General features: G+C 41.3%; 1 protein-coding gene and 1 long non-coding RNA gene across 8 annotated transcripts in view; one reads left to right on the forward strand and one right to left on the reverse strand.

Moving 5' to 3' along the window:
• The window catches only part of MECOM (MDS1 and EVI1 complex locus), a 341,271-nt gene that overhangs the window by 253,372 nt on the left and 73,559 nt on the right, over positions 1-14,340 (forward strand). The window lies entirely within an intron of this gene.
• LOC129209865 (uncharacterized) lies at positions 6,246-14,023 on the reverse strand. The gene is made up of 3 exons (XR_008578242.1): positions 13,879-14,023; positions 12,949-13,070; positions 6,246-7,268 (listed from the first exon to the last, which is right to left on the reverse strand). It is a non-coding gene; the product is annotated as an uncharacterized LOC129209865 (long non-coding RNA).

The following is a 14,340-nucleotide window of genomic DNA, read 5'->3' on the forward strand; positions in this document are numbered from 1 at the left end:
TGGAAAGCCATGGATGTTATTTAATTGCTCTCTTAAACTGCAGAGCAATTAATTGTTCTGTAAGCAGTGATCTATTGCTCATTTTCCTTTCTAAATCAGCTCTAGCGATGCGGTTTGCACCAGGAACCTGGCATATTAGGCAGTACTTAATGTTTTAACAATGCCTGTATGTTTAAATCTGTCATTTTAAACCACTCCCATTGCTAATTTTATGATTGGGAAGAGAGTTTCTGTTCCTCTGCTAAGTGCTTGAGGCTAAGAAATCCCGGGGTGCTCTGAAGACACTTGAAGTCAGCTCCTGCCAAGGTCAGGTCCATAAACATCCCTTAGCCCTCAGGGAAATCTGCCTGTTCTCTGACAGGCATCCCTCCTCCTGTGGTGGTCAGCAGAAGACGGGGTTGATGCTGGGCTGAGAGCTAGTGTGAAGTTCCCCCAGTCCTCTGCTGTTTCCACAGCTGGGGCTCTGTGAGATGTTTCCAGTGCAGCCAGTGCCATCTCCCAGCTGCATATTTTGGGGCAAATATCTCCTGCTGGGAAAGGTGGGTGTTGTGTTTGGGTGTGAGCCTGTCTTGGAAAGCAAAAAAATTTACAAACAGGTCACTGCCATCTTATGTTGTCAGAACTGGCAGGAGGAGCAGTAATTTTAGGGATTCAAACAACTACACAGAGGAAAAGCCTCATATTAAACAACACAAGGTGCACAGGGCAACTGAGTGATTCTGTATTTACATGTATGTTGCAGCAAATGCCCCATAATAATAACCTTTTTTTTTTTAGCTCTTTAGGTTTTGTGTTATGAGAAAGTATGAAACATAAATCACATGGAGCTACTCCTGGCCTTAAGCCTTCAGGATGCATTTGTTTGAAATCAAGAGCCAAATTCCCTGGATCGGAGTAAACTGTTAGGTGCCAACTGGGGCGAAATGCCAGCCTTTGAACTCCTGCACATTATGGCTGATGTGATCCATATGCAAGACTCGCGTCTTTCCCCAAAGTGGTTTCTTTTAATTGATTTAGCAAATTAACAATATTAGGCCTTCTGTAGGATAGAAAGTACATTACTCACCGTGCCCTTATATTACCCTGAAAGGAAATCTATTGTTCTTTTGTAATGAAATGGTATCACAAGGAAAAAAAAAAAAAGGTAGCAGTAGCAGGTAAAAGGAATCACATTCAGCTGTCAAGCATGTTTAATGAGAAATTTTAATTATGAGGTTGGAAATCAATGAGCATAACTTTAGCAATGAAGTCTTAAAGGGAAACTAAATTGCTTTCTATCTTGCAAAGTTTACTGAAGCAGTTTGAGCGGCTGCCAGCCATCATTGTTCTGAGAAAAGGAACTTGAGGAAATTGCAAGTCACACTGTAGCATTTATTGTAGGAATATTTAACAACAAAAAAGGAGGATTTCCATGGATTCATGTTTAATGGGTTCTTCCTAACTGATTCAGCTCTGCCTTACGATTCGTAACAACCTTTGGTTTCACGTACCATATAAAATCTGTTCTTAGAAGAGTGTGGATGAAAGGCTATTGGTTGCACTGAAAATCGATATTTTATGATTCATGGGGATAAACGTTATCTTATTTGTTCCTTGTTCTTTGAGAACCCGGGCTGGGAGGAACAGCGTGGCATGAATATTCAATGCAGCGAGAACCGAAACGTCCACAACCAGAGCTAACATAAAGAAATGATGTTCAGGTCTCTGTAACATGTGGCTGTGTTTCATGACCATGAGCCGTAGTGGTGTCTTCGGGATGTCACTAGAAAGTCATGTTGGTGTTTCCAGTGCAATTGAAACTTTTGTAGCTTTGTAACTGTACCATGATATTTTGTTTAAGCTGTAGCACAGCATATAAGGCCAAATCCATGGTTACTGGAAAATGGTCCCCAACATACCTCTCAGCAGCACCTGTGAGGCTGGGCTCAGCTGTCCCAGCACAAAAACAAGCTCAACCTTTTCTCTAGCTCTTGCTGGAGAAACTACAAGGCAGAATTAAGCCAAAATGCTTTGCAGTACCTACAGGTGTGCCCACCACAGTTTTGGAAAGCCATGTTTCCATCTCCATTTTAGGCATATTTTGGTTTTTCATTAAACTATGAAAGGTGCAATTTGTCAGCATTAAATGAGTCATTCCTTCCATTGCTGGTTGTTGCTGCTGTTGTTTGGGGGTGCTGCATTGCTCCTCGCTGTCATTTAAATCAAGGCACATCTCCAACTCCCCCGCTGTCCCTCGGAGCCCTACCACCACGTGAGCACCCAGCATTTCAGTGCCCATGCTTGGGGATTAATGGTCTGAATTAGCATTTGGATATTGCAGCAAAGGGTGTTCGACAAACCCTTAATGCAGGTAGGGGAGAAGTAGTTTTGAAACCAATCTAGTTGCCATTCCATAGGAAATCCAAGTCATAGATCACAGTTATTGGTATTTTAAAAGTGGCAGTGCCTGTTAAAGGCTGGCTATTCCCTAGAATATAGAGGTATTTGGGGCTGCAGTGGAGACACATTGGCAGCAGAGTGGAAGCTCTGAACTCACCTGCCAATGCTCTGCCTAGCTTAACTGCTATCAGTCGCTCACTTTCATGAGTCTGAAATTCATGCAGCCCCAAAAGAAAGATAAATAAGAACAAGTCAGTTTTCACCCTCCAGACACAGGCCGAGGAAATTATTTCAAATAAAATATATCATCTCAAGCAGGGGCAGATGAAATAGTTTTCTACTGAAGTTGTTCTCCCAGTTGACAGAACAAATTACCAAATTTCCTCCACTGGATATTTTAAGTATCTTTTCTAAAATCATAATTACATTCAACCCTTTGGCAAAGATAACTAATTTTGTGTTTGCAGCAAGCTGTTTAGCGATGCCTAAAAATCTTCATGGTGAAAGATAATGGTAGCTTGTGACCCAGCTGCTATTAAATACTGTGAATCAGATCTCTACCAGATACGTCATTGATTTAATAATGATCTTCATGGCCTCGGTGGAGCTATAGTTGCTGATACAGGATGAGGCTTCATCAGTGTAGCAAAACCCCTTCGAGCTCAGTGGGAGCAGAGCTAGGCCCACTGTTTGTTCTTTACTACCATCCACTGAAACCCAGGCCAGCTTTATTAAATAAGAAGTAATTTTAAAAGTCCTGTGTAGAACCTGTTTCAGGATCATTCCAATCTGGTTTAAATAATTTCAGGGACAAAAGTTCCTATATCTATTCTCCACCAACTGTACAGGGAGCAGCCAAGCTGGGATTAAATAATAATGAAGATGACATACAAAAGAGCAAAAAGGCATTAAAATACTTTTGCAAAAATTGAAGATATTCCCTAAAATCAAGTATATTAAATAGAAAATATTTGTGGTCTTGTGCACAGCTGAAAAGCTTTGAGTTTTGTCACTCGTGACTGCGGAACGGTTTCCAGCCCTGGGAGGATCCAGGTCTGCACAGCCTCGGCAGGGGGGCTGCAGCACGGGGACCATGCTGCCTGCTGCGGGGCAACGTCTGTGGGATGCCCACACACCTGCGGGACTTGCCAGCACGTGAGTCTGGCATGGTTGGTACCGCTTGCTTGGGCTTCCTCAGGCACTGATTTAGGAGAGGTATTTTGGTCTGCACCGTGGGGAATAAGAAAGGCTGCTCCCTTTGCGTCATTAACAAAAGCATCACTTCCAGCAGTCCTCTGGAACACCGATGAGCAAATTTCCCAAATGAATTGGTTGGTTTAGTCTTGGTGTCCGTAGCAGGGAACTAATTTTATTAAGGTCCATGGCATAACGTGCATTCAAACAACAGAAGGATTCCTGGGGAGTTCAGAGCTTTCCTCTATCCCTTTTATTTTAAGGCAATTTAGGGTCGTGCATTTATGGTACACATATTTGGCTTTCTCTGCCTCATGTGGGAACCACTCACCTTGACTGTCAGTATATTTTTGATAAAACTGAGGTGGAGATGAAGCAGTCTATATTCTATGAGAAATCTCACCCACTGTTATCTATAAATTCTCTCTCTCATCTCCTGTGAGTGTTGAATGAGCCTTCAGGTGTCCGGCGCTATTTCTCTTATGGTGCTCCAAGAGGCCACATGAGATTGAGCGGGGGCTGCAAAGCTCAGAAAATTTTACTGTGGTCAAAAATAAAGAAAATCCTGTTTGCGTCTCCCATGCCTTCACCCTTCAAAGGCAAGTGTGGTTTCTCATCACTGATGCATTTTATACTCCTGTATTTCTAGTGAATATAGAAATTCACGTAGCTTCAAAGAAAAGATTTTTCCTTTGAAAGGCTGCGATAGGTTGTTTTCGAGCATATGCCTTTTTTGTCATATTGGGCAGGCAAAGTATTGATGTGCCTATAGCTTACCTCCAAGCAAGACCCAAACACGTACATGTGGAGGAGCTGGGGACCAAGTGAGGAAAGGAAAAGTGAGCTCCTGATGGAGGTGTAACAGTGGAAATGTATTTTAAAAATATTTTTAATTGCTGAAGGGGTATTTGTTGCGAAATATTCACATGCTGAGTGATGTGTAAGTCTGTAAGAAGCTCATTTTAATGTCAGCTGTGAGGCCTGTTACTACATTTTGGCTGGATCCTTCCATACTCTTGTGCAATCAGCAGCCAGGGGCTGCTGTGGAAATACGGTTGTCAGCATGGTGCACGTACACGGCCAAATACTAAGTCATTGGGTTAAGGACTGGTTATTCTAAGGATTTAGTAACTTTGCTATCTTTTCACAGTCTTTCTGAACGACCCTGTTGCTTGTCCTCCCATAGAAGTATATATTTTATATGTATAGACCTTTATTTCCAGTGTATTCACTTGTTGATGTGTCTATTCTGACCTTCTTGGCAATTTTGCTAAAATCCACAAAATTCATTCCAGCCTGTGCCATCGACCGAAATCCTCATCAATTTTTCAATGAATTTCTAATGCTATTGGAGGGTTAATATATGAGATGATCCCAGTGTTGTGTCAGAGGAAAACCTTTTGAGCAGGGGATGGATGTACAGTACGGCACGGCATATAAATCATTTTCAAATTAGTATTCTGTACATCTGGAGAAGAGTACATTTGTGTGCCTGCATAAATTGCCTGTGCACACATTTCAAAACCCTACGCTTAATCTTAGCAATGAACATTTCAAAAAGTAAATTAATATCTTCAAGGAGAAGAAATACAGTATATTAAGCAGAAGCCCACTGGAAACTGTATAGTTAAGAATCTGTCAGCCTTTCCATTATAAGCCCTGTTTTTTGAGGGGTTTATAACTCAGTTATAAAATTTCACACTAGGCTAAAGGTTGGCACGTATCGTCTCAGTTTGGCAGGGTGACATTTTATTAGTTCTGAAGGAGTTTTGGATCCCACGTCAATGGGATATTATTTTAAACCACAGAAATGAAGTTTAAATAACTAGGGGTATGACTTAGCCGTAGGAAGGTGAGACGAGCGGGATTGAAGCCCGAAGCGATGCTGTTGACTCGCAGAGGGGTGACACCGGAGGTGCCATGGGGCTGAGGTTGGGATCACGCGTCAGCCCCAACGCCAAATTTCTTTGCTTTTGTCCGTTCCCCTTAATGTGACTTTAATTCACATCTTTATGGTTAAGTGTATATTGTGCTGAGGTTACAGGTCTAGTTGGCAGTTTATAAATTAGGTTAATTAACATTACAATAGTACTTTGTGAGCGTGCGAGTGTGTTTGCTGGTGGATATGTGTGTGTGTGTGCAGACAAGAGCGCTCCTTGGAAGCAGAAACAGGATTAAAATGTCTGCGGGAATTGTAAATTTATTGTGTAAATAGCTTTATGATTTGTTGTGTGTTTGGATTAATGCAATATATATCCATTTTAAACATTGATCTTTAAGCGAGTAATGTAATAAATCTGAATATTCCTTCAAATTACTGTTTACACTGGCCGTGCTATAGATTAAAAGAGACAGTTGCCTTTATAAATTTACTTGTAGGGTACACGGGTGCGTATAAATACTTCTGCTTCCAATTATACCAAACAATGATGATAAACTGTTGTGAGTGGCCCGGACAATTGTACACAGCCTGAGTCATGCGGAGGGATGATGCCGGGCAGTGACCGATGCGCACATGGCACGAGGGGGGGTGGGTGGCTATTGTTTAGGCCAGGAAATGTGTAAATAGGGACCTAGAATAAAAATTCTATAAATGTATCGAAACGAAGATATAGTTCCTTCCCAGCTGTAACGCTTCTAAAAGGGGGAACTGTGTAAACTTGTCAAAACACGGAAACACGATCATTTGTTTTGTATCCACTACAATTTTAATAGTTTGCAGTAATGTGTCCATGAAAACGTCTCTGTAGGTACTCCTTGGCATTGGGCTTTTGGTTTTCCATATCCCTTCCAGGGCTGCTGATGGTGCTGGTTTTCATGCTCTGTATTATTAAACAGCCTTAATTTGATAGTTGGGCAGCATCTCAGAAGGGATACTGTTATTGTTGTGACCCCTTAAAAATGCATTTGTGCCAAACACTGTGGCTTTAAACATGGGATTAAGACATGCCAGAGTTCATAGGCCTGGAAATGCATTTAAGGAGATAAATACATGGGCTTAGTTTTAGTTTCAGTCTTTAAAGAGAAATCTTCTGGCCACCAGAAGCCTTCTGAAGAGCCTACCAGCTGCAGCCTCACCAGCCATGGGAGGCAGAGCAAGTGGCCGGGGTGGTCCATGATCGAGGAGCAAGTCTCTTCCCAAGAAGGCTTCTTCCCTCCTCGATTCACTGGGCAGCCACCCCACAGCCGGCGAACGTGGCTCCCTGGCTTGTCCTGGTTTGAAGCAATACGTTTAGAATGGTACAACGGAGGGTACCACTTGGTCTTTCTGCAGGTGTCCTATGGTGTTGTGTTAGTGCACGGAGTAAGTCAGCTGCCAACCAATGCACCAAAAAACCAAATCCCTAAAAAATGTTCCTTCTTCGGACATGACGGAGAACTGTTTTGTGCCCTTTATAAGCAAAAAAAATGACTTACTGATGTGTTTACATGTTTCCACAGTTCAGGGAAAGCGTGGTTGGGTTGAGCTCTTACACCGAATCCATCTCCCGTACGAGCACAGTAGAGCTGGCCCCCGCTGGCAGCTCCCGGGGAGGGGATGCCCTCGTTGTACCAATGGGTTGCACCAATGAGCGCTGGCCAGATGTTAAACTAATCAAATCATGCAGTTTTAAAACTCAGGAAGGAGGGATCAAAATTGGGCCCTCTTGCTTCTTTTGCTCTCTTTGTTATCCCTCCTCTTTCACATGTTTTTTCTAAGAACAAGAAAAAACAGTGATTATGATAAATTATAGGAAGCTGGCAGCAGTAGTAATTAACAGGTAATTATCAATAAACAATTTAACCACAAAAACTTGGGTCCCACCTACCACTTGTCAACAGTAAAGTCATGGAGGCTCCACAGGCCACTGGACAAACAGTCCACGGGGAGCACAGCCGGCACTGTTAGTGCAAATAAACAACGCTGTGCCGAGAGGCTAAACAAAAGCCCAGCACAGAGTGACCGCGGGGAAGCGGGAAAGAAAAAGCTCCCTCGGCAGAAAAAGCAACACAAAACCCAACAGCGGTTACAGTTTGAAGAGCCAACCTCAAACCACTAGCAGTTTACTGCAGCCCCAAATAAGTATCCCATAAACAGCAGCTGAAGCCCAGCGTTTGGCGTCTTAAAACAAAATATCTCTTTGAAAGTGGAAAAAGAAAAGGCATTTTGGGGGAGGTAGGGGGAGAGCTGGAGGAAGAGAAAACACTGCTGTGTCAACTGGCTGACTACAACAGATGCCTGATCATGCCATGCCCAATTTGAAATCTCTGTTTTCGTGATACTGAGGAAAAAGGAGATGTGTGGGGCAACCACGCGTGTACCAGAAGGATCTTCCAGATGTGCATGCAGATGTGCTTGGACAAACATCCTCCCATCCTCATCCTGGGGAATCAGGAGAGGTTTACTGGCAACTTCAAATGGGGCAAAGCAGTCCCCTTCTTACGTGTGCAAGTGGGGTTACTTTTCTCTCTCTCTTTTTCTTAAATATGACCACAATAACCTTGGAGGAATGACAGACCTTGTTCACACTACTGTACTTCCTAATGATCTTCATCTTGCATTCCTACATTGGGATTAAGGCCAATTTTCTGTTGAAAGGAGTCAAATAAAGAGAGCAAAATGCAATAAGAATATGCTGAATACAGAGTAAGTTTTTTGTGAGTGAATATAACATTGCAAACTAATGTAAAGAAATTAAAGCACTTGGATTTGGGGGTTTTATGAATTAATATCAGAATCTTTTGTAGAAATGAGTCACTTAACATGTTAACTTTTATGTTAAACAGTTGACATGACTCAGTCTTTAGATTTGCACTTAATAAGCCATATGCTGGTATCCTTTTGGAATGTATATATTTAAAGAGAGTGATGATAGCTTAGTTTGAAGCCTTTGTTGTCTGCCACTCAAAGGAAGCCCCCAGTATGTTTGTTGTGACTAACACATCTCATCGGTGCTGACAAGCTTCCTATCAGCCCTACCGTACCTACCCTACAGATCTGCTTCCCAGCCATTTCTGAGCCTGCGTTAGATGCTGCAATGTGTCTGCCTGGTTTTTCCTTTAGATTGTCGGTAGCCTGCTGTTTTTTCCTGAGGTTCTTTAGTTGCTGCTGCATTTTCTGAGATTTTCTTAGATTTTCTTAATTCTGATTTTTTTTTTGGAGAATCCTAGATCTTCTAACAAACCCTCATGCTGTGTCCCCCAGTAACTTAAAAGTAATTAAGCAAAAAGTAACGATTTTCTACATCTATCATTTAATTTGAAATTACATATGGATTTAATGGAGGGGGAGGAAATACTGCTTTGAGAGATTAGTTCTTAAATTTTGATTTAAGAACTGAGTTATTAGCTGAAATAATATGAAGCGGGGCTGCTTTTTTGACCTTTCTAAAGTCTAGCCTAGTCAATTATTACAGCAGAGCAGGGAACCAGAGAACAGCTTTGAATCAGTCAGACCCAAACTGATTTAAGTTTGCATGGGGTCGAATAAGACATTAGTTAAAAATAACTAATGTATTCTTTGACCTCCATAATGAAAAAGGACATTTACAGGTTTTTCACTATACATCTGATCCTGTTTATTTCATTTTGTGATTTAAAGATGGACTGGATGTTGTCATAGAGGTCTACATAATATATATATATTTTTTTAAAAAAGTTTCCTGCATCTAAGTATTCTTTCAGTTATGCATTTTGTCCATCAATTTATATCATAGCTGTATTTTGAGGCAAGACTGAATAAGACAGACAACCATGTGCTGGAAGGAGCAGGATCACTGGGGCTCCCACCTCCCTGCAACCTGCTTTAAGAGCAAAACCCAGGTTAGTGCTGATAAACCTGCTTTATCGTTGTTTTCCAGGCAGAATCAGGCAGGCACTATGGCTGGAAGACTCCTTCTTCCTGAGACCTCAATCATCGTGTCCTTCTCCTCTCCCTGAGCACCTCTGTGTTGAGGTGAGAGGGAAACCTAAGCCACAACCCTGTGAGCTGGGGCAGGGCAGCTGAAGGCAGATTAGTTCCCTGTTCAGTTGGGAGAAAAACTTCTGCAAAATATTGGTTAAAGAGGGAGAAAATAAAGCTGAAAAGAGAACAAGTGGTGGAGACAAGTGTGTGGGAAAAGGAGAAGGAACCAAGAGGGAAAGGAAGGAGAAAAGAGCACTGATGGCAAAGTGGACCCAACCATACAGAAAATTTTATGTTTGTTGAAAAGGTCCCAGCTTTGGCTATTTTTTCAGGCTCCAGCTCTTCCTGAGGACAAGACAGGAAAACAGAAGTTGTTTCCATTTTTTATCTAGATATCTCTTATTTCTGGCTGCAATTCGTTGTCATCTTGTTGCCAGCTGATGCTTCTCTGGTTTGGTCCTTTGGTGTGCAAAGGCTTGGTAGCCTTGATTTATGCATCCGCCTTTTTCTGTTGTATAATCTGAGAAGACGCCTTTATAACTAGTATATTCGGTGCTGTATGTCAAGTTTCCAGAGACTTTAAAATAGGCCAGCTGGCTTCTCGGAGTGCACAGCTTGAAATGGTCACTTCCATTTTTGACTGAGCAGTGCTGCCGTCAGGAGGAGCGTTGATTAAATTGACCACAGTCCAAGGTTGGTAGAGAGCATAACACAAAGCGACTTCTCCCCAGGGCGAGCAGAAGATTTCTGACATACACAGGGATAGAGTGTGATTTTTTCCCCCCCCTGTGCTGCAGTGTTAACTTTAAAATACTATGTTTCCTTTATAAAAGAAGCATTAGCTTTTACCATTAAATCTGCTTAACAATTTAGGTTATATTTCATCGCTTGTACCCAGCTCACACGAAAATGTTTAGCAATATAGACAGCCCATGTTCTCCTAAGCTTTCAGTAATATGGTTTTCAGGAATAAAGGCTGCTTATATGAGTAAGGTTTTGTAAGATTACAAATATAAGGCTTTGTTTCACTAAAGAAATGGTTCCCACGCTTGTTTCTATTTAATCAAATGGTTTCTGTGATATTTGCTTTCCTCATCTTCAGTGAATCCTTTCTTAGGGGCGTATCCCAGTCAATGGGAGTGAATGAGTAAGGAATTTATTTGCATGGTCTGTTGCTCCCATTGCCTCTGTGCAGCAAGGTCCCAATCCAGCAAGGTGTCAGACCCCTCAAGTCCCATTTAAAATCCCTGAGGAATATCGGGGTTTCACCACATTAAAAGAAAACATCAGAAAGAAAGAAATGTTATCAGTGTAACAATACACACGGATAGAGGGAACTCCGTGGGGTAGATGCACTTGTGCGTGCTTCAGGAGCGTCTCCGTGAATGGAGGACACCCATCAAAAGCAGGAGCCATCTGAGGATCTCTTGCTGGTAAAATGTTAACAGGGTGGTCTCAGGGCTTCCTCCAGTTCCTCAGCAGAACAAAACTGCTGAGTGAGAAAAGATAGTGGCGTCCCAGGCTAACAAGCATGTCTTCACGCTTTCCCACCTGCTTTGCACCTGAAATATCATCTATTACTTCTAATCGTCCCCAAAATCCAATTAATCCCTTTTGTTTCTTCCTATTCCCTTTTTATAAGTTGGGGGTTTTTTTTAGTTATGTTTGCAAAGCTTTCTCGCAGCCCGAAAACAACTGGTGTTTTGGAAGTAAAACACCTTAGCACTTATTGCAGATGTAAAAGTAATCTTTTATAATCAGAAATAGGTATAATTGTGTGTCTCTGGTAAAGGAGCTTAACTGTCAAAGGATTAAGCCACATCCTGATCAATGGAAGTGACTTCCTAAAAAACAGGCAGGGAAAGATTTCCTGTAGTTAACAGCAATAAGGGAGAGGAACTTTAAAAACAAGTCTCTATTTGATAACTACAGAAATCTAGCTAAGTCTTAGGGATTTAGCCAGAGAACATATTGGTTCCAGCAGACTATGGTAAAGTTAATTAAGGATGATTAATGGAGCATTTTCCTTCCAATGATATCTGTGACAGAACAAAGCTGTCTGAGGCTTGTCAAGCAGAATTTGAGTTGAATGAGTATTTATGTGATCAAATCTGAAGGGCTGCCTCTTGACAGAGCAAGGATTCATCAATCAATTGCGCTGGCTTGCAGTGGTGGGAAATTGGTCTATCAGCATAGCTGTACTCCCATCCCCCATTTTTTCATTCAATCATCCCTTAGGCTACAATGCATCTTTAGCTTTTACCTCTGACCACCTTAAGGGCTATCAGAGAAAAGTAAAAGCAAGAGCTAAAACATCTATTATAGTGGTTATTTCTCAGCTGTACTCATAGAATTGATTTCTTTTAAGCAGAGGCCCAGGCACTGTAAAGCGATACAAGCCTGTTCAATGAATTAATTGGTTTTAATAGAAGTTTAGCTTTGAGCCTGAAGAATATGTAGTGCTCTCTTGCTAGAAAGTCTCCTATTAGGGAAACCACCTGCACAAAAGGCCCTGGTCCTCTCTTAATCCTACTGCCCTCATCATAATCACTTCGTTTAAAAAGGCAAGATCCTTAATTTAGAAGGAAGGGGCACCGCGTGTGCTCCAGTTTCTGTGCATTTAATCGTGCGTCAGTTCCTGGAAGGGGAATATTGGCTGCATGCACTTGGCTGTGGGTTGCCCTCACAGCCCTTTGATCCCCAGGACGTAAGTCATGCCGGGATTTGGGCAGAGAAATGATGCTGTTGTGAATATACCAATATCTTTGTTTAATGAATACCTCAGTGGCTTTCACTGCTGTAGGGATTAAATGGAACTACCCAACAATCATGTAAAATGATGTGTATCTCATGGAAAATTCATAAAAATACAATTCTGAGTCCTACTCTGAATAAAGTTGGGGCAAGTGTCCTTTGTATTTCAGGAGGCACAGGTTTAGCTCTATTTTCTAACCCAGTACATAAATAATTTTTAATTTAACTGCTGAGTGTTCAATCTTTGTTCTTTTGGGCCCTTGTTTAGCAAAGTACACAAATGGTGTTTGAAATTGAAACACCAAGATAGTCATTAACATCTCTTTAGCCATGCCATCCTTAGACATCTAGCCTACATTAGCCATCTATCGTTCAGCAATTTAAACTGATCATCAGTTTAAAGAGAGAGGCACCTCTTGGGGGCAATTCACCCATTTTCCTATAAACACCTAGGTGAGGATGATGAGGGCTGCATTCAGGAAGTCTAATCTCTCTCTAAGGGGAGCTTGGACTCAACACCTACCTTTGAAATGTGTAAAGCTTCCAGTAAAAATAAAATCTGTGAGAAGTGGATTTCTTTCTTCGGTGCAGTCATAAGCTTGGTTGCGTGTCTCCCTCATTGGATTTGCACACTAATCTTCCTTCTTAAGTTACTGGTAGAAATCAGATTTCTAGGACTTTTGTGAATTGGAAAATTGAAGTTCTGCCTGGTAATAATTTTGAGGTTTGGTACCTACCTCAGCTAGGCCAGCTATAAATCAGAGAGGATAAAGGCAAGACTTCACTTTTTCCCCAGGCTTGCGTACTTCACACGAAGAAGCAGAGAGGAGAAAACAACAGCGCTCCAGTGTCCCCTGACCTAAGGAAGAATAGCTCGGTCACGGGTTGTCCTTACCAGTTTCTGTACCAGACTATTGCCCTGAGAGCAAGCATCTTCCCTGTGTACATAAATTTTATATAAATCCAAAGAGATCTGTAAATGCAAATAAGTCCCATAGACTTTGTTGGCCCAATATGATTATTGTTGAGAGCATTTCTTTCCATCAGTAGAGAATACTATTTCATATGTGCAAGCAAGCTTAGAAACCAAATGTCTAAATATTTAACCAATGTTATTTCAAAGAATTTCATTATTTATCTTCTTTATGATTTATATTATCACATTCTCTGTCTGTAGTTGTGGTTTATCATAAGCAACCCATCTGCTGTAACAGCCAAATTGGAACATTCATGTAAGATGCGTTCCGATATCATAAACATGACAAAAGATAGATTACATTTAGTCTTTCTCCATGTTTAACCGGTTTAATTTGTTTCCTATGCAGAAGAGGCTCTAAATTTACTTAATATATGTTAGCACTTAGGAACATGGTTAGGAACATGACTAGGGTCTTAACCTATTCGTAAATAAATGGGAAGCTTCCTGTCTGAGTAAAAGAAAGAGAGAGAATTTATGTCAAACAATCAGGAATTTAATACATAGTGCTCTATTAGGATGTCCAGTTTGTGTACATACTCTTAAGGCATGATTACGAATAACTTCACTTCTTATAAACAATGTGACTGAAGAAATTACTCACAGATACAACAAAAAGGGAAAGAAAGGTAGGAAGTTTTAGCTGCAGCCAATAAAGGAATTACTTTCCCTGAAAAGGTTAAAAACTCACGCATTTATTTTTGTTGCCATAATATTTGTCTTTGCAGGTTTAGCTTTCTTAAGAATCCCAAAGAAGATGCTGCGTCGGGAAAGATTTTAGTGACCTGGGTTCAAAGTCATATCATAGATCCAACATTTTCTCCGACAGCTTTGGTTTTAAAGTAACCCTAATGCTGGACTAAATCTGTGAAGTGACTGTCCATATTTATATCGCTCCAGAGAGAGCTTTTAGTGATTACAGGTTTGATCCAGCAAGTTGTTGAATGCCTTCAACTTCTATCGGCTTCAGTGGAAGCCAAGGGTCCTCAGCACGTGGCCAAGAGTGCTCAGCACCCTCAGGACCCAGCCCAATGTGGTTTTTCACATTGAAAGGTCAAGTAGAGGGCTTTTCATTTCAAGCTAAAGAGTCATTCATTTTTCTCTCTTAAGGTAAAAGTCACATGATTAGAGAGTGTGTGATTAACTGTTAAGG

The sequence above is a fragment of the Grus americana genome, chromosome 9 (genome assembly GCF_028858705.1).
Source record: "Grus americana isolate bGruAme1 chromosome 9, bGruAme1.mat, whole genome shotgun sequence".
Lineage (NCBI taxonomy): Eukaryota > Metazoa > Chordata > Aves > Gruiformes > Gruidae > Grus > Grus americana.